Consider the following 24,332-nt stretch of genomic DNA (forward strand, 5'->3'; position numbering starts at 1 on the left):
GCTGTGACCCTGTCTGTGCTGCTTCTCTGTCCGGAGTGCCGGCCGCTGGCCTTGCCTTCGCTTCCCGCTGCCCCGTCCCATCCGGTCACCGCTCCTGGCGTTTGTCTGGGGTAGAAGACGGGAACGGCCTGGCTCTGCTTCGCTGACACGGGGCATTGGCTGGAGGCACACACAGCCGCCGAACGTCAGTCTCTTCGGAGCGACAAGGAAGGTGTCTTTGGTCTTTGTGTCTGCTCAACCTGTTTCACACCATATAAAAAACAAAATTTCAAATTAGCTGTGTTTAGCTGTGACTCAGTTTTTAATTGCTTGGAATTAGCACCCGATTTGCATAGGACTTGATTTGCCAATTATCTGTGACTTTGGGGTAATCGGTGCTCAAAGAAGGGACAAGTGATTGTGTCAGGAACAGAAGGAAGCCCGCTGTGTGTGACCCCGCCACCGAACCCCCAAACCGCCGCGATTCACCGTGGTGACGGAGTCACCCTCTCGTTCCCAGTGGGCGGACAGCTCGTGCCCGAAGTTCCCTTCCCGGAAAGAAAGGAGTCGTGGTGACTGGATCCAGGGGGTTGGGGGCGGCCTGGCTGCCACTCTACCTTCCGCAGCCCCGACCTGCTGCCCCGGCCCTCACAGCCCACCGTCAGGGACAGAGCTCGGCCTGACCACCCCTGGCGTCCAGTCTGCACCTTCTCCGGGGAAGGAGGAGCTGTGTTATTTAAACCTCATGGGTCATGGAGTCAGGAGGCCGGGGTGCCGGCCTGTGTCCTGTCTCAGTTTCCTTGTTTACAACACGAAGGGAAATCGAGTCCCAGGCAGTGACGAGCAGACAGAGACCCAAGAGTACAAGTGACTCAGCTGGCGGCTGGGTGTCTGGGACCCAGGGGCTGCCTCTGGGGCCCTGGACACGCCAATCCTGACGGGTCCCTGCCCCTTGTGCCCGTCCAGGGTTCCAGCAGGCTGACCTGCCCAAAGCACCACGCTAGCTCCAGACACCCCTCGGCACCCCGGCTTGGAAGGAGCACGCTCAGACTTCTCCAGTGTCACGTCTTGGCCGGCTGGGTTCCACTGTCACCTGCCTGCTTCTGCCTTCGAGCCAAGGCACTTCCTGTGCCCCGGGCCCCCTTTCCATGGGCCCACACGTGTGAGTCCTGAGTGTCTGCCAGGGCCTGGGTCAGGTGCCACCCCGGCCAAGGTGAGAGCCCGGCATCACCAGGCAGCACAGCGAGTCACAGCTGAACAACAGGCATTTTGGCACTTACCCACCCAGGGACGTCACTAACCCGTGACATGCACTCCTGCGTCCGTCTGCGTGGGACAGTGCACTCTGGGGTCCGTCTGTCTTACCTCACAGGAAGACCCCAAGCTCAGAGATATTTTGTTCGCCACAGGAGGGGCTGGACTCTGCCCCGCCCACCGATGGCTGTGCCAAACCGCCTCCAAGGCCCTCTCGGCCCGTGCGGCTCAGCTGCTCCCCCTCTGCCCTTTATGGCTTTACCTGCTATTTCTTAATTCCTCACCTTGCCCAGCTCCCGGCATGTCTTATTCGTCCCCATCCAGTCGCTCTGAACGCCAGGCCGTGAGCCCTGGAGGCAGAGCTGTCCCCCCACAGCACACAATGTGCTGCGGGGGGGCCACCGAACCGATGGGCCGGTGTGAGCACCTATGGCGCTCTCGCCACACCTGTGCAGGTACGTGCACACAGGTGATGTGACGGCGCCCCCTGGATTGTGCGGCCATGGTGGTGGCAGCAGCCCTGGGCCCTTGTGAGTGACAGGCCCAGGGAGAGGCCCCTGGCCCCGTGCCTCCCTTTTCCGTGAGGCTGCAGGCCTTGCCTGGTCAGTGTGGGTAAGACCCGCTGTGTTTAACGAGAAGAAATTAAAGGTGCAGTGCCCTTCGTCTGGCTCTCCTGCCTCTGCAAAATCGGTGACGTCTCTGTGGTCCAGGAAGGGTTCGGTCTGCTGTGGTCGACCGTGGTCAGCGGGGGCCCTCCGCCAGGCCGTGCTGGTGCGAGACAGGGGTCCGTCCACCCGAGCCCAGGGACACGTCAGTCTGCTTCCCCAACCGGCTCTGCTGTTTGCATTGATGAGATTTTGCTTTTCTGAGAGAAAGTGCTCACAGTGATCTAGTCCCCCTCAGGGTTAAACAGTAATTAAAAACACAAAATGGAGCCAGCTCCCTGCGGCGGTGTCTCCTTGGCCCCGGGATCGATGTTGCAGCCACCCCGCCTGCTGTGGACGGCAGAGTCCACGGCGCATCAAAGGCCTCCGTCAATACGCTGCGTTCCGGCCCTGCGCCCCGGCCCTGCACCCCACAGTGCCAGCCAAGCCCGCCGCAGAGCTCCGGGCCGTGCGCGCTCTCCTGCCCAGCTGCCCCCGCAGGACCACACTCCGCTGCACTTGGACTGGACTCACAGCGTCAAATCGGAACAACTTCCCTCAACGTTTACGTTTCGCAGTTTGCAGAAGGTCAGTCCCTTAACAGAAAGGCCCGAGGACACGTGTGGTGGGACTCTCCGAGTACCGGCCGTGTTAGAAAAGCCACACTTTCGGGGGAAGGGCAAGAATCACGAGCTCCCCCCGCCCCTCCCCGGTTCTACTTCCTGTGGGAACCCCGTCCTGTCCCCGCCCGCGGTGCTCAGGGCCCGGTCCTCCCCAACATGTGCTCACTGGCCCTTTGTGTGTCTGGGGAAGTGTCCGTCCAAGTCCTCTTCACGTTTTCGGTTGGACGTCCTTGTTGCCGGGCCGCAGGAGTGCCTTATGTCCCAGACCAGCCCCGTTTTGGGCTCTGACATTCCAGCTGGTGCCGGGAGGTCCTTTCTGGGCCCGGCTGTACCGTTAAACAGCCCCGTCGCCTTCATCCTGGGTTCTTGGCTGGGCGGGGTTTCCCCAGGGACACTGGCACAGCTGGATTCATTTCTGGTGTCCCAGCTGGGGCGGAGTGCTCTCTGAACCCAGGGGTGGAGGCCGGGGGGGCTGTTGAGAACCCAAACGCACAGAACGGCCCCACGACATGGTTCTCCTGCCCAGCCTGTCAGGCTGGCAAGCCATGCACCCTCCCGGGGACTCGGTTCCTCAGGTTCACAATCTTGAAGGCACTTTCCAGTTGTTTTAGATTTATTTATTTTTAAAGAGAGGGGAAAGGAGGGAGAAAGGGAGGGAGAGAAACGTCAGTGTGTGGTTGCCTCTTGTATGCCCCCTACTGGGGACCTGTCCCACAACCCAGGCATGTGCCCTGACTGGGAATCAAACCGGTGACCCTTTGGTTCGAAGGCTGGTGCTGAGTCCACTGAGCCACACCAGCCAGGGCTACTTTCCAGTTTAAATCTCTCTTATTTTACATCCTTTTCTCTGATGGTGGGAGGGGCATACAGGGCAGAGGAGAATAAAGGGGAGAAAAAGATGGGACAACTGTAGTAGCATAATCAATAAAATATATTAAAAATATATCTTTAAAGGTTCTGCTAAGTGTACAACAGGTTTTTATGGTCTCAGTTCTCACTCCACCTGCCTCCGCCTCTCAGCTCCTGGGGCTTGTGGCTGGTTGATGGTGAAGCGGCGGGTCAGACTGCCGGGGAGAGCCAGGCCAGGCGCTGGGAAGGAAGCTGCAGCTATCGGTCAGCAAGGACTGCGGGCCCTCCAGCTGGGAGCCCAGCTATGGGCCGTCTGAACTCAGGCAACCCTGTGAGGAGCACACGTGGGAACGGGGGCGTGCAGGACGAAGTCCATTCTCCACGGTCCAGCAGACCCGGCCAGTGCAGAGCCCAGGGCTGCCGGGTTCCTGAATCGCTGCCGTCAGCGCTCCCTGCCGGCACCACACTGCACCAGGGTTGTGGGGGAGACACTCAGCTCCTGAGTGGCGTGTTCTCGCTCAGGGCAGGCAGCACAGAACTCAGAGTCTTGTGGAAAAAGTGGGGGGAATGTGTCTGCACGTTGGGAGCATCAGGGATTAGAAATCAGGGTTATTGATGAGCCCGTGGAAGCTTTCAAGGCGGCTGCAGGGGCACTGTGGCGAAGTCAGCAGGCTCGTCACGCAGACCTCCCTGTGCAGCCGGAGGGGACACGGAGCAGGGGGGAGAGCCGCACAGGGCGCGCCCCGGGTTCGCCTGCAGTGAACCCAGGGGTGCGTGTGTGCTTGTGACTGAGCGTTTCCCAGTGTTCCGGGCAGATAGCCAGGAGGAGGGTTGCTGGGTCATGTGAAAGCTCTATTCCTGGTTTTCTGAGGAGCCGCCACACTGTTTTCCACAGTGGCTGCACCAGTTTGCTTTCCCACCAGCAGTGAGTGAGGGGTCCTTTTTCTCCACAGCCTCTCCAGCACCTGTGTGACCTGTCTTGTTGGCGACGCCCTTCCATCAGGGGTGAGGTGGTGCGTCGTTGTGGTTTTGAGTTGCATGCAGGAGGGGGTGCTGGGCGGGAGGAGGGAAGGGCAGGCGGGTGTCCTCCAAGCCCCTTCCCAGCCACAGCGGGCCACCCCTCTCCCCCGGCAGCCTTCTTCCTGGCAGAGCCTCCCGGTCCAGCTGCATTTCCTTAACCCCTCCCGCACCTTGTAAATAGTGTCTCTAGTGATCTCCTGTTCACATCCCTCTGGAACGTGCTGGAACCCCGGGCAATGCGTTGACAACGTTCCAGCTATTGTTTTTCGGAAGATGCTCATTTTTACTCCTTTGAGAAGATAGATTTAGTGAGGAAGCAGTGTTCTCTCTCTCGGGTGGTCAGATTTGCCAGGTAATGTGGCCACGTCCTTCTGGGTCTGAGCCCCAGAGGCCTGTGGTGCTGAGGGCGCCGTGTTTCGGCTGAGAATGTGCCGGCCGGTTGGAGATGTAAGTCCGGCAGGGTCGCAGCCTCGCGGGGCTGACGGCCGCAGTGGGTCGTGCTTCCGTGGATGGCCTCGCGTGCACGCCCACGGGACCCACCACGCTGTCGGGAGTCGACCACACCTGCCTCCCTCTCTGGACCAGGGGCCGTCGACAGGAGGAGTGGAGCACCATTCCTCTCTGCACAGCCCCCCGCTGGGCTCCCAAATTCACACCCAGGACATGTCTGCTGAGTGAATGCCTAGAGTCGGGGAGGCACCAACAGCAAACCTTACTCCTTTCAGAGCCAGGCAGGCCCCATGGAGAAACATTGAGACGCTGCTGCAGAGCCACGAGGTACAGGGCCAGAACCACGGTTTTAACAGACTGGGGCCATCCGCCCGGGGCAGAAGTGACGGTGTGTGGCTGTGCTCTCCGAAGCCAGGTTTCCGGTGTGTGCCTCGGTGCATGGAAGGTACGGAGTAAAACACCGGCTGCCACCCTGAGCCGCCCCGCAGAAATAAACAAGAGAAGGCCATCGGAACGTGAAATTCTCTGGAGTGTGACACATTTGCCGAGGTCGGAACACCCAGCCTGTTGCGTTCAAGGAAAGCAACTGTGTAGAATGCTCATAAATGTTCTCCTATTGTTTGCGCTCATGGGTAATAGGATTTACATTTCCCATTTCAGACACTTGCAATCTGTACATGCTTATCACGCACAGTAATTCACCGTGCTCGAAGTCAGAAAGCCTGTCATTTCTCATCTTGCCAGCCCCGCGTCTTTAATGGGGGGCGAACTTCTGTGCTCATATTGTGTATTAGGTTTTAATCTCTCTTTCGCTGGGTGGGGAGATGAGCACTTGTGGATCCACTGCTCATTAGTTAGTGGTATTTCACTCCTGTTTAGAGGAGAAAGGTGTACGTGTAGACTCTTGTTTAGAAAACTCACGCCAACATTAGAAGAACTAGAGACAAAGAGAATTTAGAGAAGTGAGGCAAGAGGCAAGGGAGTTAGGGTGGGAAAAACCACCTGACATCATCATCGTTATCATCATCGTCATTGCCATCGTCACCACCATCACCACCACCGTCACCACCACCGTCACCACCATCACCACCACCGTCACCATTGTCACATCACCATCGTCATCACCATCACCGTGAACTAACCAGCACTTACCCCACTTAGCCTGTGGCAGGCACCGAGGCCAATGTGCTTCATTAGCATTTCAGCTTTGCTGTGGCCTCAGAGGCAGGCAGACTCCTCTCCCCACTTCGCAGATGAGGGCTGTGCCGTACGGGACGTGTGCGTACACTGCCCGAGCCTCTCACCGGGCGGACGGCAGAGCTGGGAGTCAAACCCCACAGCCTGACTCCAGAGCGTGCGTTCTACCAGGTGAGCTGTGCTGCAGGTGAGCTGTGCTAGTGCACCGCACAGGTGAGCACACAGTGGCGTCCCATTTGTCAACAACCTCAGCAAGGCAGGCAGGCCGGTGCCACCAGTCCCTGTGCCACGGCGAGCAACAAGCCCCCGACCCCTGGGAGCACCTGCTGTTTGTCTCCTTCTGTCCCTCAAACTTCCTCCTTTACCCTTTACCCCCCCTGGCCCTCCTGCCTTCTCCGGTGGTGCCTGGTCCCCCAGGCCCTGTGTCCCACGGGAAATGACCAACAGCCCGTGCAGGAGTGCTACACAGGTTCTTCTCTGCGCCAATTCGAGGCGCTGGCTGTCATGGTTGTGGCTATTCCCTTTGCTTCCTGTCAACATCCCACCACCAGTCCCCATTCCCCAGACCACCCTGCAGCCATGTCTCTGGCCATCTCGTCCTCCTCCAATGCTGGCTTGGCCCCCAACGGGACTTGCTTTGCAATGGACAGAGAGTGGGTGTCCCTGCCTCCTCTGGCCCCTGCCACCAGCATGTGAACACACAGGGGGGCCTGCCGAGGGGTGCGTTGCGGGCGAGAGCTGAGTCCGCCTGGTGGGGCCGTTCCAGACGAGCCGGGCCTGGGCGGGGGTCCCGGGGGCACGGGCAGGCCCAGCTGAGGTCATCAGACCACACGCACACGCAGCATGGACGGCCAGCGGTGCTCGTGGTTATGGGTGAGACCGCCAAGGTGGGCGTTGTTGCGCAACGCTATTGCGGCAGCAGGTACACACGCCGATACACACGCCAATACACACGCCGATACACACGCCGATACACACGTAAGCGCCACGCAAGCCTCGAAACACAGGGAGGGCGGAGCCTGCGCCACCGAGGGGCTGTGGGGCCTGGGGCCCTGGGGACTGAGCGTGTCCCCCCGCCCTGGAGAGGGTCTTTGTCTCTCTCCCTCGTGCCACCTCTTCAACCTGCCGCCCTCCTTGTGTTTCCGTCCAGACAACAGTCAGGTGCTCGGTGAGGACAGGAGCACCAGGCGCAGAGGGGTTCCGACCCTGATGGCCGGTGAGGACAGGGACCCCGTGGGGGTTGGCCTGACCCCGCCTCCTGTGCACAGGGCTGGTACCTGCTGCCCCTGGGGCGACTCAGCAGGGGTGACGTTGTCGATGACCCTCCACGGGGGTTGCAGAGAAGCTTTAGCTGTCCGCACAGCTGCTGGGACAGGGCCACATGCACGGGGCTCCTGTGTCTCTGTCCCCTGCCTGCCTTTGCCTCGGTGCATTTTCTTGGCAGTGCTGGGCATGGTCAGCTCACAGTATGCACCTCCCTGCTGACCCTCTGCCTCCAGTGAGGCGTCTGCTCCTGGGCCACAGAGACATGGCCCCTGGGTGACGCCCGTCGCCCCAAGCTAGGACAGTGCCGTGGAGGTGGTGGGTGAGCAAGGACCTCAGGGCACCGGCCCCACTCAGGGGTTAGCCATCAAAACCAGCTGTAACCAAGGTTCTTATGCTGCAGAATTTTGAGGTTCTTATCCCTCCTCCCGGTGCTCAGTCATCCAGCCACAGGCCCCGGCTCCCCAGGCCTCCTCTCGACTCCGAGGAGTGAACTCGTGGCCATGGTCCCCACTCCGTCCACACGAGGCATCTTCCACTGCAATGATTTTTTTAAACCCTCACCTGAGGAAATGTTTCCTATTGATTTTAGAAAGGGAGGAAGGGAGAGAGGGTGAGGGGGGAGAGAGAAACACTGATGAGAGAGACAAACATCGATCGGTTGCCTCCCTTACGCGTCCTGACCGGGAATCAAACCCGCGACGTCTTGGTGCAGAGGACGATGCCCCAACCAGCGGAGCCGCCCGGCCCGGGCTCAGGAGACGGTGTCTAACCCTCTCCCCCGCTGCCCCGCAGAGCTCCTGTGTGTAAGAAATGTATTCACCCAGTAATGGCGCTCGTGGGGCAGTGGTCTGTTCTTTCTTTCGTCAGAGACGTTTGCTCAGCTCATCGGGAGCTCACGAGCTTCAGAGAGACCACGGTACAGCCCCAGCTGAAGGCCTGGGACTCTGGGGACAGCGGCCATGAGCCAGCTGGCAGCGAAGCGTGGGTGGCCGTGGAGACTGCTGTGTTCTGGGCCCCGGCTGCCTCTGCCTGTCTCATTTGCTGCGAGATGAGAGGCTGCACTTGCCGGAGGCTGAGGGAAGAGGCAGGTGTTTGTAAGCCACCTTGGGGATGAGCTCCGCGATGCTTTGAAGTTCAAGGGCCCCCACCTGGAGCCAGTTGCATGGATCTCCCTCCTGTCGGCTCCAAGCTACATGACGCGGACCTGGTGTGGGGCTTGCTTGAAGCCGGGCCTGGTGGTCCCGAAGGGGGAGGGGCTGTCGCAGGCGGGGGTGGGGGGTGGGGGGGGTGGGGGGGTGGGGAGGAGGCTTGAGAAGAAGGCTCCACGGCATTCTTTTGTCATCCATTTCCGGATCTGCCAGCCCTGACATCGCTATGGCAACGGGGTGGAGGGCCCATCAAGGTCACAAGTAAAATGTTCCAGGCACACAGGGGCGTTTTAGTCTTCTGCCTCCTGGAGTGTCTGTTGTGTAAGACATGCTAACGGTCGTCTCTGTCCCCTGAAGGCGTGTGCCTGGTGTAAACCAAGACGCACCAGGCCCTGCAGGGACCGCTAGGACGCCTCAGAGGCCCAGCAGGGGACCAGGAAAGTGCCAGGTCCCCAGTTGTCTGGAGCGGCAGACCCTGCCCCCTGGGAGCCGGGCCTCTGAGGGTTGGTGCTGGCCCCTGGCTGTCCCCTCCCAGGTCCCCACACCCTCTCCCACCCTGCTTCTTCCAGGAAGAGCTGCCCTCTCACCCGGCCCCTTTCCCTGGCTCTGGTTTCCTGTGTCTCTCTCTCTCTAGCTGTGTGTCTCTCTGAGTCTCTCTCTATGTCTCTTTCCCTCCTGTGCCTCTTTCTTCTCTCCCCTCCCCTGCCTCCTCCTCCTCCTCCTCCCTCTGTTGTGGCCCCCCCAGCACCGGCCCCACCCCCCCTCTCTGGGCAGGCAGGGCTACACTGGGAGGGTCTCTAGCTGCTGGGTGACAGCCTGTGGTCAGGAGGCTTGTCTCACTGGGTCTGCATCCTCAGAGCCTGGGGAGGAGGGCCCGTCGCTGCATGGGGAGAGGCTGTTTAGTCTCCAATGGAGAAACCCCAGGTGGTGCGTCCCGATGGAAGGGGACTGCCTGGGAAGCTTCGAAGGTGAGGTTCCTGGGAGCAGGAGCATAGTCGTCCTTCAGCGGCTACTTCCCTTTGTCCTGCGTGGAAAACTAGGTCCACACAGCTTTCTGCTGCCCTGCTGTGGGGGTGCGTGGGTCTGTGGGCACAAGAGCGTTTTCGGTTACGCTGATGAACCTGCCCAGGGTTGGCTGGCTGGGGCGTTTCACAGGTGGTAGGCACGGGCCGAGGGTGGCCTGTCCCCAGCAGCGCTCCCAGTGAGTGGAGACGATGCTTGGGATGGGCAGGTAACCTTGACCCCGTGGCGGGAGGGGCCCTGACTTGGCTTCAGCTCCGCTGGGTTCTCTGTGCAGGTGTTTGGTAGCCGGACCCAAGGGGCCCACTGCGTGGGCTGGGAGGTCCAGACCAGAGACCTGCAGGTTCCTGGGGAGTCAGGAGTTTCTTCTGGACCAGCCACTTGACTGAGATTTTTTAGTTAAAAGAACTGAAATTCAGCATTTCCCAGTGAGGCCAGAATTGTGACCTGCACAGGATGGGGACCAGGTGGGGTGGGATGAAAGAATAGGAAAAGGGCCCGAACAGACAGCTCCCAGAGAAGGCACACGGGATGCCGACAGGCACCTGCAAAGGTGCTCAGCATCCCCCATGTTCAGGGAAGCGTGTTGAAGCCACGATAAGACACCTCACACCTGTCAGAATGGCCGTTCACAAAAAGACAAGAGCTGACCGGGGCTGGCGAGGACGGGGAGAAAGGGGAGCCTCACGCGCTGGCAGTGGGAGCGCAGATGGGGGCAGCCCCGCGGAAGATGGCACGGAGGTTCCGCGGAGCATTCAGGGTGGAGCTGCCGTGTGATGCAGGAGCCCCACTCCTGCGCCCGGAAGAAACGAAGCTCGACCTGAAGAGCCACTCGCTGTCCGGCCTTCAACAGGAAGGAGACGCTGTCCTCTGCGGCCCGTGGCGACAAGGGACACAAGCCAGGCTCAGACAGGCAAAGGCTGCGCGGTCTCACTTTCTTAGATGAAAAGTTGAGTTCCTGGAAACAGCGAGCAGAACAGTGGAGGGAAGAGGGAGACGCTGGGAAAGGGCGTAGACTCGGCGGGAGGAGGAGTAGGGTCTGAGGACGGGATGTGCCACCTGTGACAAGGGCACCACGGCTGTGCAGCTGGAGCTGGCCAGGAGAGTGGAGCTGCAGTGTTCTCACCGAAATGGAGGGAGGGGCTGGGGAGTAAGAGGAGGGCGGGGCTAAGCGCTTGAGGGAGGGCTCCCCTCCCACAGTGCTCTGTGCATGGGAACCCCGCCTGCTCCCTTCTGATATCTCACAGTTGCATTTGCCACTTACACCCCGATAAAGCTGAAACAGCCCCAAACCTTTCCCGCACTTTCCTAACTCCTGTTCCGTGTCCCGGCAGTCAACATGCATAAAAAAGCCAGTGAAGGAGAGAGTCTGTCGTCCTCTGGGTGCTGAGTGCTGGACCTCCACGGCAGCGCCGAGGGGTCCTTCTCCCTCTGCGCACGGCGGGGTCGGCGGCCCAGGTGCAAGGACAGGACAGCGGGGGCCAGGCTGTCACCCCGGAGCAGAGAACATGGAGCCTCCGGGGCCCTGAGACCTCCCCAGCAGGGCGCGCCCGAGACTGAGGCTCTGGTGGTCCTTGGGGAAATTAGCTCCTGTCCCCCTGCACCATCCTCGGGCCAGCTGGGACCACTGCCACTCCAGTCACTTCCTGGGTGCTTTTCTAACGAAGGACTCAACTGGCCTGGGTGCTGGCCTGGGGCGGAGTGCAGGGTGGTGGCTGGGTGGACGCCGTCCTTCTCCAGGGCCGACTCAGCAGCGAGGCCTACCCGTGTTCTCACCACTGGGTGTCTCCGGCTGCAAGACTTCACACTGTCTTTGGCTAAAGTGAGAATCAGCCTAATTCCTCACATTTAAAGAAATCCCCCTGTTGGTGTGGCTTAGGAAATGTAATCCTCTTTCCGCAAATCTTTCTTAGTCCAAAGAAGACGCAGCCCTTCTCCGTAGATCCGAGGGTTCTTTGTTCGCAGCCGCTCGGAGGAAGCACTCTGTCGGGCGCTCACTGGCCAGTCTGCCTCTCCGGGGGCAGGAGCGGGCTGGCCACCTCGGAAAATCCCCACGGGAGGGTGACAGAGCATTAGCAGGCCGCCTGGGGCGAATGAGGGATTGCTGGGATTTAGGTTCACGCTCAGCTTCGAGTTGCTCTGCCCCCGCACTCCAGTCTGCCTGGCTGTGGCCTCTGCGGGAGGAACAAGCGCTTACCCGATGATTTAGGGTCGCCCCTTGTGGTGCTTGACTTTGGGGAGACCAGCTGTCCGAGGGGAGCTTGAGTGACTTGCGCCTCTGCGTGAGGAAGGGGCCACCACGCAGTCCCTTCTGGGCTGCCACCCTGCTGCCGGGCAGGCTCTGGAGGGGACAGGAGCCAGGCTGGACTCATGTTTCTGCCTATTGCCAGCTGTGCGGCCTTCGGTGGCTACTTGACATTTTCAAGCCTCAGTTTCCCTCCCTGTAATGCGTGGGTCAGTACGAGGGTGCCGACCTCATCGGACCCCTGTGTGGGTTAGTAAGATGAGCCCCCATGAGGCACCTGCGTTCACTTCAGGAGCACCAGCACCCCCAGCCTGGCACAGCAGGCAGGGCTGGCCTTGGCCCCAGCGTGGGCGGGCCTGGAGGTGGGGCCAGGGTGCTGCCTGCTCCTGGCGGGACCTCCCTGCTCCAGACTCCTGGGCCCCGCTGCCAAGGCCCGCTCTGCGGACTGTCTGCCTCCGATGTCCTCATCGTTCGTTTGTTTTTACATCACAAAACACCAGGAATCATGGTTGCCCCCACTCGGACACTCCGCCCCCAGAGCCCCAGCACCTCCGTGTCGCCCTGTTTCCTGTGACCTCGGGGCGGAGGGGTGACTGCTCCAACACCCTGCGGACCGAAGGCTGCTGCCCGGTGGGGGGTGGTGCGTTAAGGAGCCACACTGCGGAACTCGGGACTGGGGGACCCCCATGGTAACATGAGTCGGTGTTTGCAGCAGCCACGACCCACAAGGTGAGGACTCGGCGAGAAGCCCCGGTGCCCTGAGTGGCAAGAAGAGCTTGCTGGTCAGGCGGGCGCGGGCCAGGGTGAGGGGACGCTGGGGCTGGGGGTGGGCATGCTGGCAGCCCCCCTGGGCTGCGAGCAGCCAATGAGGAGCTTTCAGGAGGAAGTGGCCGGACCAGGCAGTTCCTCAGGACGGTCGCTTTGGCCATGTGTGCTGGACAAAGAGGGCACGGCCACCACAGGACATTTGGAGCTGGGCCAGTGGAGATTCTTCGCACCACTCTGGCCCTGGGGTCAGCTGTCACCCCCAGGCCCTTCCGGACTGGGAGACAACGAGGCTCTGTGTTTGGAGGCCCCGGCATGGGCCGTGGTCCCGAGTGCTGAGGTCCGCACACCTGTGGGGCCTGGTGGGAAAGGAGGGCGCGGGGTGTGTGGAGGAGGCAGGGGGCAGGCCCAGCCCTTGGACCAGGCCTCGTGGGGGCAGAGGCGCCGCACTCCTTCCCAGGCAGAAGCTGGTCAGGGAGCAGGGGCTTTGACCGCTCCCAGGAAGACTGTGGACAGGAGGACGGTTTCCATGTGTGACAGAGGGATGCCCACTGACGGCTCAGGTCCCCCCAGGAGGGCGTGGTGACAGCCGTCCGGCTCAGCAGCCAAACCTTCGGTGTCCATGCCTCATGGGGTGGGTCCTGCTCACACGTTGGATCTCAGTGCTCAGCCTGACGGGTCACAGTCGGTGCCAGGCCCCGGCGGCCTTTGCCCTGGCTGCAGGGGGCGGGCCGACGGCAGGTCACCGGTGCCTGACCCGATCCTGCCGACGGCAGCCACAGCAGCGAACACGCCAGGGGACCTCCGGCCAGAGAGGCGGTTGCCTCACAATCTGGAGGCCGGAAGTCGGAGATCGAGGTGTGCAGGTGGGCTCTTCCAGGGCTGCCGGAGGATTTGGGGGGCAACTGTTCCCGGACCCCTCCCAGCCTCTGATGCGCCTGCATCTGCATCTCCCTCTCCGTGTAGGGCACCCCAGAATCCAGCGTGGCCTCCTTTTCCCTGACCACATCCGCAGAGACTTTCTTCCAGACACAGTCCCATGTACAGGTGCCTCGGTTAGGGCTCCCGCATGACTTTTGGGGGCGCGCGATTCAACCAGACCAGAGATGACAGCAACTTCCCAAGCTGGGGACCCCTCACCTGGGTTGGAAGCGTCGCCTGAGGGCAGGTGAGGGTGCCCATGTGGGGAAAGGTCCTGGCAGCAGGAGCGGCGGGAGGGCACTGTCCAAACTGTCCCGGAAACAGAGCGAGTGCTGGCTGCAGCAGCGAGTGGGGCTGGGGGAGGGCGTCTCGTCTCTGCCCTAGTGCACTGGCCGCCCTTCGTGCCAGGCATCTGAGCTCCCCCATCTTCCCCCTCCCCAACCCCCAACCCCCGCCAGAGCCAGGCTGCTCCAATGGCCCCGTGGAGACCAGCAGCTGCTTGGGGTCTGTGAGAGCCCAGTTTGCTTATGTAAATTTTGTTTTATTTTAGTCTTTCCAGTGGCTGTCTTGGGGCTTTAGTTCTCAGCCAAGGGCAGGGAAGAAAAGCCTGGAGTGTGGAGACGTAGGCATCTGGGATGATTCGAGAAGTAAACATCCCCGCTAACGAGCGAGCCCTTCCCTGCGGCTCGCCGCCCCAGCTGGGGCGCGTCTGCGGTCTCGCTGTGAGTCCAGCTTGAGCTTCCTCTTCAGTCCCACAGCTTCATCACGCTTCCGGAAAATTCTTTTGAAATACATGATGCTATTCTAGTACATGTTTCCTTCTTTTGTAATTATTCTGAGCCCAGGCTACCGCCAAGAAAGAACACTCACCCGTGAGGACGAATCCGCAGGCAATTACCTTCCTGTAAATCTGTTGTGAATGCCGGTCAGTGTCTTCCCGCGTCTCCTGCGCGGGGCCCACGGCCAGGAGGAGGAGACGCCCTTCGCACGAGGAACGTTCTGAACGTCCAAGAGTGTGAGGCCGACAAGGGCGTTCGTGGTGATTAGGAAAACCCCGGCGCGAGTGAGTGCCTTCGCACACACGTGGGTGCCTGAGGCCGGCTCTGTCTGGAACACCTAGCGATGGGATGGGGCCTAGCGCGTCAGGCCCCGTGGGACCCCTGTGGATAGGCCCCCATCTGCTAACGGGGCCACTCCGCCTGAGGCACAACCCGCAACCTAACCCTCCTCGAGTTCTTCCAAAGCCTTCCCGCGTCCTCCAGCCCCGCCGAGTATCTCCCCCGGAAGGAGAGCAGGGTTCTTTGGTTCAGACGCGAGTGAGGCTGGCAGGGGCTGTCAGCCCACACTGGGTCCCCACGCTCTTCCTGGGGCCTTGGTTCCCGGCTCCCGCCTCCCTCCCCTCAAGAACTTTCTTCCTGTCCCGACCTCCTGCCTCTCTTCCACTCCCTCCCACCACAGGCACACAGCAGCTGATTGAGGGGAGCACCCCAAGTAATTACCATTTGTTTGGTCAACAATCACCCAGCATGCTGAGACACCCACTGCCACGTTGTCCCTGATCGGAAAGCATCGGCCCTCAGGTGAGGTGGAAAGCCAGGTGCAGGCCAAGGTGTTAATCATAACACAAAAATCACAGGTGTCTGAGAACAAAAGTATGAACTAGCCCCGCCCCCCTGTGCCTGTCAGTGCCCGCTGTCCGCTGTCAGTGCCGAACCCTGGGCTCCCAGAGAAGGGGGTTGTCCCCAGGGCCCGGGTGGGTTTCCGCACAGGAGGCTGCCCCAGCTGTGAGACACCCTCACCTGCCCAAGACCCCCCTAAGGGCCGCCTGAGGTCTCCCTTTCAGCCCCTCAGCCAAGGAGACCCTGACGGGGCCCCAGGAGCACTGTGGGGCCAGGCTTGCTGGTGCTGGGGGGCTCCTGCAGTGAGTGAGTGTGTGAGTGTGTGTGAGTGTGTGTGTGTGTGCGCGGGCGCAGCCCTGACATCCTCTCTCCAGCTCCAGCACACCGAACAGCTTGCTTGCTGTCGGAGACGCTCCCTGGGTCCCCACGGCTGCCCCAGGCTGTCTTTGGTTTGCAGGGTCTGCTGCCCCTGCTGTTGAAGGAGCTGCAGCCCCTCCACCTTCAAGATGTGGGCGGAGCCCCGGGGAGTCCAGGCCTGGACATGCGCTTCCTCCCGGCTCAGACCGAGTGCACTGGCCTTGAATTTTACCTGTGGGCCACGCCAGCTGCTTTAGGACGTGGGCTGTGGCTTATATACCCTCCTGGCCCCCAATAATCCCCCACCCCACCACCCAGGCAGCGTCTGGAGGTCGAAGGTGCGCAATAGTTATTGATTGATTGGAGATCAGCTGCCCTCCTCACGTGTTGTTCAGTGAAGTTTGGCACAGGGACAAGGAGAGAGGCCCTGGAGAGGAGCGGAGCTTTCCGCTCGACACCCCGAGGATGGAGTGTTCTGGCCCCACGTCACCTGCCCATCTGTCCCTGTCTTGATCTGGTTCCTCCAGCCTCCGTCCTCACCGCGGTGACTCTGGCCTCCAAGCCGCCTGCGCCTTGGCCTGGTGCTCAGCCTGTGGGACTGAGCCAGGCACGGGTGGGCTTTGCTGCAATGTGTCTCGGAGAGATTCTCCCAGGTCCAGGCGCTCAGGTGGCTTAGCGGCGTTCTCATGCCTGTCACACCTTGCGGGAGAATTCTTCGGGGCCTGGGACGTGACTCCTGAACCTGCTGTGCCTTGACTGATCCCAGGGGCTTTGGGAAGTTTGCAAAACAAAGTTAATTGCATTTCACAGTAACATTTAATGCCGCAGCACACTTGGAGTCCAGGGCACGCACCACGATGATCGCATGTCAGGAGTCCAGGAAGGCTGGGGCACAGAGTGGCCATTCTCTGAAAAAGACACAAGCCTCCCGCCAGTGTCCGGCCCCATGCTGCGAGAAGCCCGGCAGCCCGTGTCACGGTGAAGCACGTCCCAGTCTGGAGCCTTGCCGATGGCGGACACCTGCCGCTCACCTGCCACTCGCCAGCCATGTGCCTGCCGCACCCTGCGGAGCTCTGGCCCCTCAGCTCTCGGATGGTGGCGCTGAGACGCCGGGGTTAGGTTGTGAGTGACGATGGCCGTGTCCCTCACGTTGACACGCACTGAGCATGTGCAGTGGGCGAGGCTCCCGGACGCAGCGATCGGGGGGGCAGCGTACGTGATCCTGAAAATGCTCCACCACGTCTCCCCCACCACAGCGTTGCTGCCCTCCCCTCCCCCACGCCTGCTGCCGGCCCTCCGGCACCACTGCCTCCGAGGGTCATCTCCCCGTGGCCCCAGCAGCGGTGCCCGTTCTGCGACTGCATTCTCCGCAACGACTGCTGCTGCCGGGCCGCAGGTGAGGAAAGGCAAGGTCAGCTGGCAATGGGCTCCCCAGCACCGCTCCCCGTCCCTGACGGGGGAGGGAGCGCCCCGCCTGCCTCCCCACAGCTGCAGGTCACTGTGCGTGTGTGCCAGCAGCTTTCACTTGACTCTGCCCCCCCCCCTCTGCCGCGTCCCCTCGGCTCCCATGCTCTGGCACCTGCCACAGCCACCCACCGGGACCTCCTGCACCCGGCACCCTCTCTCCTGCTCACGTGGCCTCTCAAGCTGCAGCCTATCAAGGCATCATCACAAGTTCTAGATGCGAGTTCCTTCCTGGTGAGGCCACCCAGTGAGTCACTGTCCCAGTGGACGAGGACTTTGCCCTTGGCTCCATCCACCGCTGAGTCCAGGTTCACGCGGGGGAGGCAACCAGAGAGCTGCCGACGGTCCCTCCAGAGCAGGACTGTCCGGGTCCCCCACGCCACGGGCACACCTGTTTAAGGGGGAGGGCGTGTCCAGGTCATCTCTGTTCTTATCAGTGGGGACTTGCTGAACAAGTGACAGGGGACGTGTTGCCGTGACGGTGTGTGCTCCATCAGCGCCCACGGGAGGAGGTGGCCTGGCTGCCATTCTCCTCGTCACTAGAGAAACCTGAGACCCCCGTTATCGGTGGGGATGCGGTTTCCCGTTAGGAGGCACTTCCACCTCAGGCTTGGACCAGGGCCTTCGAGGTCACGCATCACTGTGCCCACAGGGTGAGTCCGCAGGTGGTCAGCGGGTTGGCGCCGGGGGTCTGGGGACAGAGAAGTCTCCTGGCCAAAGACTCCGCTTCCAGGCAAAGAAACTGTGGCCTGAGGGAGGGTGCAAACCTCAGACCTCTGGCTCCGGGACCGCACGGCTCCCACTGACACTGCATGACAAAGCAAGCGCGGGGCGGCTCCGTGGTGGCCGTGCGGAGCCACACACGGTCCTCGAGTGGCAGGCACTGAATGAGAGGCCTTGACCAGGAAACGCCTGCACCTAGCGTGTGGAGGAGACCGCCTGCTTCCGGACGTGTGCTGTGCGCCGCCTCCCTGTGGGTTCTGACAGCAGCTGTCTGAGTCCTGGGCTCCATGCTCGGGAGTGCGGTGCCTGTGAGTGTGTCTGCACATCGGTGTGGGTGTGTGTGCCACTGTGTGCATGTGCGCTGTGTGTGACACTGCGTGTGAGCACATGTATGTCATCATGCGTGTTCACGTGTGATACATGTCACTGTGCACGCGTGGGTGTCATGTGTGTCGGCGTGTGAGCGTGCTTTGGCACTTTTGAGTGTGCACATGTGTGTGATTGAGTGTATGTGCCGTGGTGTGTGCACACATGTTGTTGGGTGTGCATGTGCTGTGGCATGTGTGTGTGTGTGGGTGCGCTGCCTTCACCAGGCATCAAAGTGACCAGGAACTCTCCCCATCAGTGCACGGCTCTGGGCCGCCACGTGGCCCACCTTCCACTCTGTCAAGACCGTCACACCTGTGACAGGCCGTCCTCCGATTTCACGCTGCGCAGACAACACACTGCAACCCCCGCGACCTGGCGCGGCTCGACATGGAGCCGGATTCACTGCTGGGCTGCTTACGAAGTGGCATAAACCACACCGGCTTCTCCCGCGACCTCCAGGAGGGGACTCACGTGATAGGGAAACTGACCTGCAGCTCGCACTCCCCACAGAGAGGCCTCGGTGGACCAGCCGTCCTCTCTGAGCCCTGCTTTTCTCTACAAGGTCAAGTGCAGGTGGGCCTGGACTGCCTCAGTCCTCAATTCCCCCACTGCCAGCCGTTCGGGAACCCAGGCACTCCGCCCCGAGAATGCCGTCCAGCTGGGTAATGACGCTCTCCAAGTGTCTGGTCCCCTTAGGGTCCTGTAGCAGGTTGGCTACCAGATGCTCAAAGGTAGTGGGGTGGGGCGTCTCTCCCCACGAGGGTCTTGCTCGAGGAGCTGGGGAAGAAAATTACACTTTTCGTTGAAGGATGAAAGTAACCCAGGGAGACTCAGGTTGAAGATGATGGAGGGAACGAAAGAGTGGAATTCCTGTCCCGATGCCAAATGAGATTAAAAGTAAAAAGCAAAAATGGCAAAAGTATTCACTGGCAGCCATTGACTCTTCACATCACTACGCATTTGAAAATGGGTGGCCCATCCGGGAAAGGCACAGAACTCGGACCCCGGGGGCCCGACAAGGGCTCCCCACCCCATTGTACCTGCTCACCCCTAGTCTGAGGCCGTGCAAGGAAAAAGGTGACTCCCCGAAACATCGGGGCTCTGCTCCACCCCAGCTGGAGGAGAGTCCACCGTGGGGGGGGGGGGCAGGCAAGTCACAGACCCAGCAGACTCATGCGAACACTAATGGGTCACAGGATGGTCATGGACATGGGTGGACAAGTTTCACGTGTCTTCACGTGTCCTGAGTCCTCGGTCACATAAATAAAGACGAGTGCACCTGGGAACGCTGTTAGAACATTAGGACAAAGCCATGCTCAAAATCTGAGAGAGAGAGAGAGAGAGAGGAGGGGAGAGAGAGAGAGGAGGAGAGAGAGAGAGAGAGAGGAGGAGAGAGAGAGGAGGAGAGAGAGAGGAGGAGAGAGAGAGAGGAGGGGAGAGAGAGAGAGGAGGGGAGAGAGAGAGAGGAGGGGAGAGAGAGAGAGGCTACAAAGGAGAAACAACAAAAACTAAAGCGACGTCCTCATTATCAGCCACAGATGGTGGCAGACAGTGTGACAGCGTCTTCGGAGGGTGGAGACAGGTGACCGTCCCCGTCAAACGCTGTCCATGGCGACCGGCCCCCACAGGGCAAGGCGTTTCTCCACACGCCAAAGGTCCTCGCTCGCCCAGGAAAGGGGGTGCTGCGGCAGGAAGGACAGCAGCCGCAGGGGGAGAAGGAGGCGACAGAGATTAAAGCCCAGGTCGGCCGTCTCGCAGGCCTGAGGTGCGGGGGACACTTTTGGGGTTTCACAGCCGGGCGTGTGGGAAGTGCTGGCCCGTGAGTGTGGGGTTGGGGCTGGGAGAGTCTCGGGGAACCCTGGGTTCGCGAGTCAGCCCGTGTTGGGAGGACCGCGTGGAAACCGGCCCGCTCTGTATTTGTGAAAAGGACGCTACAGGTACGCGAGCTGGAAAATATGACAGTAATCACGGTCGTAACACAACGGAATTTGAGACTTCCAAACATAGGGATGCAAAATCCACCTAACAGAGGAGGAAAATAAGAGATCAAATGAAAATGTTTAAACAGGAAGTTGGAAATACAAAATAAGGTGGTGGAATGTATCAGTAATCACAGTGGCAAAACCCCTAAAATCCACTTATATCTCGTCCAAAAGACAGAATTAATGTTGAAAACAGCTGCTAAGTGTAATATATGGGACATACTTAAACACAATGACTAAATATGGTATGAGGTTGAAATTATGGAAAAATATATGCCAACAAAATATTAACAAACAAAATTAATATAGCTATTTTATGAGGAAGGAAATGCATATTTTTGGATGAGTATGGATAAAGCAATAAAAAGGACAGGCTCTCAGTGGCTTCGGGCAAGTCTGTGTGCCCCTAACTTTGTAGTCGACAAAGGACACGACGAAGCTCCACGGAATCGCTCCTGGGAAGTCCAGACCCACAGTCACCATGGGAGCCACCCCCGGGGCCTCCCAGAGACTGCTCGCCGAAGCCGCCAGGGCGGCGCCAGGGCCCATTCCGGGGGCTGATTCCCGTGTACACACGCACGTGCAGGCAGCACGTCTGCTGATAAGTAGAGGATTTTAAGAAATCCTTCACAACTGGGCCACAAAGCCCAGCACAGTCAAGGAATTTACACAGAGAAGACCACCTTTGCTAATAACAGTGCAATACAATCACAGACAGAAAACGAAAACCACCCGCCCCCGCCCAATCATGCATTTGGAAATGGCTTGCATCTGCTCACAAACCACACGTGTGTGCATGTGTCCGTGTGTGTACACATGTGTGTCTGTGCATGCTTGCACACGCACAAGTGCAGCCATCTGTGCGCACATGTGCTTGCACGCACACACGTGCCCATGTGTGTGCACACATGTGCACATGTGCTCATGTGTGTGCAGAGGGACACGGGGAGGACACCCGTGGGGAGTAATTACCAACAGCAGGAGACCGTCATTTCACAGTGGTGCACGTTCAGGTGTTTTTTTTTTTTTTTACATTTTTATTTCTTAGTCATTGTTTTCCCATGGAATAGAGTTTATTGATAGAATTTTTATTGTAGAAATATTCCAAATAATGTTTTAAAAATGAATGTGAAGTGGGAAGTATTTTGTGCTGAGTGACGATGAATGCATGATGCCGTGAGAATAGCTAAGGGACATCCGCGGCCTTAAGCACACACACTAGAAGGTGCATTAATTCCGTGTCCGACTGAGGGATGCAGGTGACCAGCCGCTGAGAGATCCATGTGAGGTGCAGGGGGAGCCTGGCGCAGGCAGCCCCAAAATCTAAATAAAAACCCAGGGTGGTAGAGGTGGCTTAGGAAAGCAGCTCTTCCAAAAACGAAGATGGAAGTAGTGATTTAAGTTAAAAAATGCACCCCCAAAACATCAGGGACACAGCAGGACACAGCTCCAAGTTCCACGGGCATTTCAGAGCAGGTGGACACAGCCCTGCACCCCCCGCGTGGCCCCCACATGACTGGATCCCTGCTCCACGATGACTCAGGCAGCGCAGGCCCCTGGCACGGACAAGGGCCTTCGGGCCGCGACAGAACGTGGGGACGAGGACTCGCTGGCCCTCGTGTCTGCGCCAAGGCCGTCCGACTCGCACTTGGCTCCTGGGCAGCTGCTGCGACTTTTAGGAGGGGCAGCAGCGCTCACACCCACCGTCGGAGAAGTGGTTTGTTGGCACGCTTGTGGCTCGTTCACCCTGGAGCACTTGGCTAGAGCTGCCTCGGGCCTGACCCACGACCCCTTTCCTCGTCGCCCTGCTCTGTAAACTGAGTGAGCTGAGATTCCCCAGGGCCCAGCCCCACTGTCTTCCGAGCGGGAGTTGGTGAGCCCCGCCGACAGGCGAGGACGTCAGGGGGTGCGAGTGAGCGGCAGAACGCAGCGCCCAGCGAACTCATCTTCAAACCCGCCGGCAGGCCGTCTCGGCCGTCTCCGAATGTGCGTCCCGGGGGCGGAATAACCCATGAATATTTCAAAGATTTCGGTTGGCTATCGATCTGTGGCCTGTCAGCATCCGACTGGTTAATTCGAGCGGATGCAAAAACGCAAGGAATTGAGAGCAAAGCCAGCTTCCCTGCAGGAGGAGGAGGGGGCCGCGTCCAGGGCTGGAGGGGAAACGTCGCCACCTACAGGCTGGGCCGGGAGGGCGGCGGCTGGGTCCAGACTCGGTTCTCTGGGAGCCACGCTGGCGCCTAAGGTTTTGGGAGATGAAACACACTTTTATTTGCTCCCGCTCTGGAAGGAGCCGATTAGACACGAAGCGATCTGAGTTAGGACAGGGCTGGCCCTACCCACGCCAAGCGTGAGTAACCAGGTTTGAGAAGCTGCTTTTCCGAATACGTGAACAGCTCTTTTTTTAAAAAGGAATGGGTCTTCATCAACCCCCTGCCCCCCGCTGTGCCCGAGCGGAGGGTGTGTACTCGGGACTCTGTCCAGTTAGGACCCCGAAGCAAATCCATAACCACTCATCGACAGGCAGGTGAAGTTACACGCTCTCGGATTCCTCTTTGAAACACACTGCTTATTCTTCAGTTGCTTTCGGATGATTTTTTAACTTTGGAAACATCGATAGTAACAGAAATCCTACTTGACAAAAAGCGGCCCCATTCCCAGACATCCCTCCTGCTCCCCCCTTCAGACTAGGGGCGGCTTCCCGACGTCAGCCTCCAGAGCGAGGAGAGTTTTAGCAAAGGACCCGAGTCCCCGCGAAGGCGAGGGCTGTCTCCTGACGAAATGCTCTCAGATCCCCCTCTGACGCCAGGAGAGCAGGTCCGCAAGGACAGTGACCTTCGTGCGCGGATGGAGGCCTGGCTTAGGCGGTAAAACCTGGCTCCTCCAAACGAGGGCTCGGGAGAGGGGCCTGGGAAATACAAACGTTTTCCTGCAGAGGTGAGGACCGTCTCGCTCCCGGGAGTAAGCTGCCCCCTGGGAAGACCTTCTCTGAGGCAAACTGGTGAGCGCCTGGGGCGGACCAGCGTCCGAGATCCGTCAGCGTGGGAGGCCCTCCCCTGAGAAGGTGCAGGGACAGGCACTTCCTGACTGGACTAGGACCTGGGAAAAGGCGGTGGGCAGTCACTCCGTGATGAGGTGACACCATTATGGTCTTCACGAGTCCACATTCACAGATTCCCCTGCGGGCCTTGCAGACCTGGCCGCGTGTGACCTGCCTGAGCAGGAGCGCCTCTCGGTGCTCAGAGTGGCCCCCTGTTCACAGCCGAGGGAGCGGGGCTCGTCCCGCAGCCACAGGCAATGACTTCTGTGGCAGCCCAAGGGAGCTTGGAAGCGGGACTGTCCCCGGCCGAGCCTGCAGACAAGGACATGGCCAGTGGCCATCTCGATGTCAGCCCTGAGGGACCCAGAGCAGAGGGCCGGGTGAAGACGGGCGGCATGGTCCGGCGCGGTCCCCTGAAACCAGGGCTCAGGCGCAGGGCCGCTGCGGAGCACGGTGGCGGGTGAGCGGGGAGTGCGCCCTGTGGGGAGTGTGAGGGGCCGACCCGGACTGCTGGGTCCAGAGCCCTCGGTGTTTGCCGAGTGTGTGTGGGTGATGCCAGCTTCGGCTGGCTCCTCGGCTGGGTCTCTTTCTCGGGGCTTGTTGGCGTTTCCAAGGCCCTGCAGGCCGTCAGCAGGGCAGCGGAAGCATGCAGGTGGGGTCGAAAACCACCTGCAAGGGCACACCCTGGCAGCGCTGGCGTGCCTGCCTGGACGGCAGCTGCTCCTGGCTGCTGCTGACACCTGGGGACCAGGCACCTGGTCCACCGGAGGGCTCTCCAAGACCTCTCAGAGCCCTTGATCTGGGCTCAGGCTGAGGTGAGGGGGCAGACGGGGGGGCCTCTGCTATGTGGAAGGAATTCCCTTTCCTCCCCTTTACAGGGAAGAAGGATAACTGTGAAAGGACCGATCCCACTGGTGGGCTCCTCCTCACGGCAGCCCACACCCGTCACCATGGCTACAGTTACGACCTGCTGAGCAGGGGAGGCCATCCCCTCGAGGATGCAAGGGGCTCCCGTGGTAGATCTCACTTCCGGTCCCACTTGTAGTGGAAATGGGCTTCTGGTCAAGATGGCGGAGGGCAAGGCTCTGCTCACCTCCTCCCGCAACCACATCAAGTGAGGCCTGGACCTCGGGACCACCGGCATTGAGAGCTGCTAGGCCTCGCTGGACAGAAGTCCTGTGGCCCTGGTGACACGGAGGAGCCATGGGGCCTGGTGGGAGGGCGGGCCCCAGGTGGGCGTGGCTATTAGGAGTGGGAGGCTGTCGGGCTGTGGGGCCCCTGGGAGCCAGGGGCCTGTGTCCCCGGGAAATCCAGGGGCTTGGAGTGGGCACGGTGGCTCGGGAGTCACGGGGGCCTGTGCCTCCGGGAGCCAGGGGAAGGTGGCTCTGGTGAAGACG

General features: G+C 60.3%; 1 protein-coding gene and 1 long non-coding RNA gene across 4 annotated transcripts in view; one reads left to right on the plus strand and one right to left on the minus strand.

Moving 5' to 3' along the window:
- The window catches only part of RPS7 (ribosomal protein S7), a 175,095-nt gene extending 152,194 nt beyond the window's left edge, over positions 1-22,901 (minus strand). Inside the window, exon 1 of the mRNA XM_053925130.1 lies at positions 22,896-22,901. The gene's annotated coding sequence lies outside the window, so the exon portion shown is untranslated. The remainder of the gene's footprint in view (positions 1-22,895) is intronic.
- LOC123478989 (uncharacterized) lies at positions 11,980-19,210 on the plus strand. 3 transcript variants are annotated; one of them, XR_006654425.3, is made up of 7 exons: positions 11,980-12,424; positions 13,427-13,628; positions 13,932-14,103; positions 14,227-14,444; positions 14,840-14,961; positions 15,458-17,852; positions 18,170-19,210. It is a non-coding gene; the product is annotated as an uncharacterized lncRNA (long non-coding RNA). The 3 variants fall into 3 exon arrangements; XR_006654426.3 differs by having other exon boundaries at positions 14,227-14,420; XR_006654427.3 differs by lacking the exon at positions 13,932-14,103.
- Positions 22,902-24,332: the final 1,431 nt, after the last annotated feature.

This window comes from Desmodus rotundus, chromosome 5 (assembly GCF_022682495.2).
Source record: "Desmodus rotundus isolate HL8 chromosome 5, HLdesRot8A.1, whole genome shotgun sequence".
Classification (NCBI taxonomy): domain Eukaryota; kingdom Metazoa; phylum Chordata; class Mammalia; order Chiroptera; family Phyllostomidae; genus Desmodus; species Desmodus rotundus.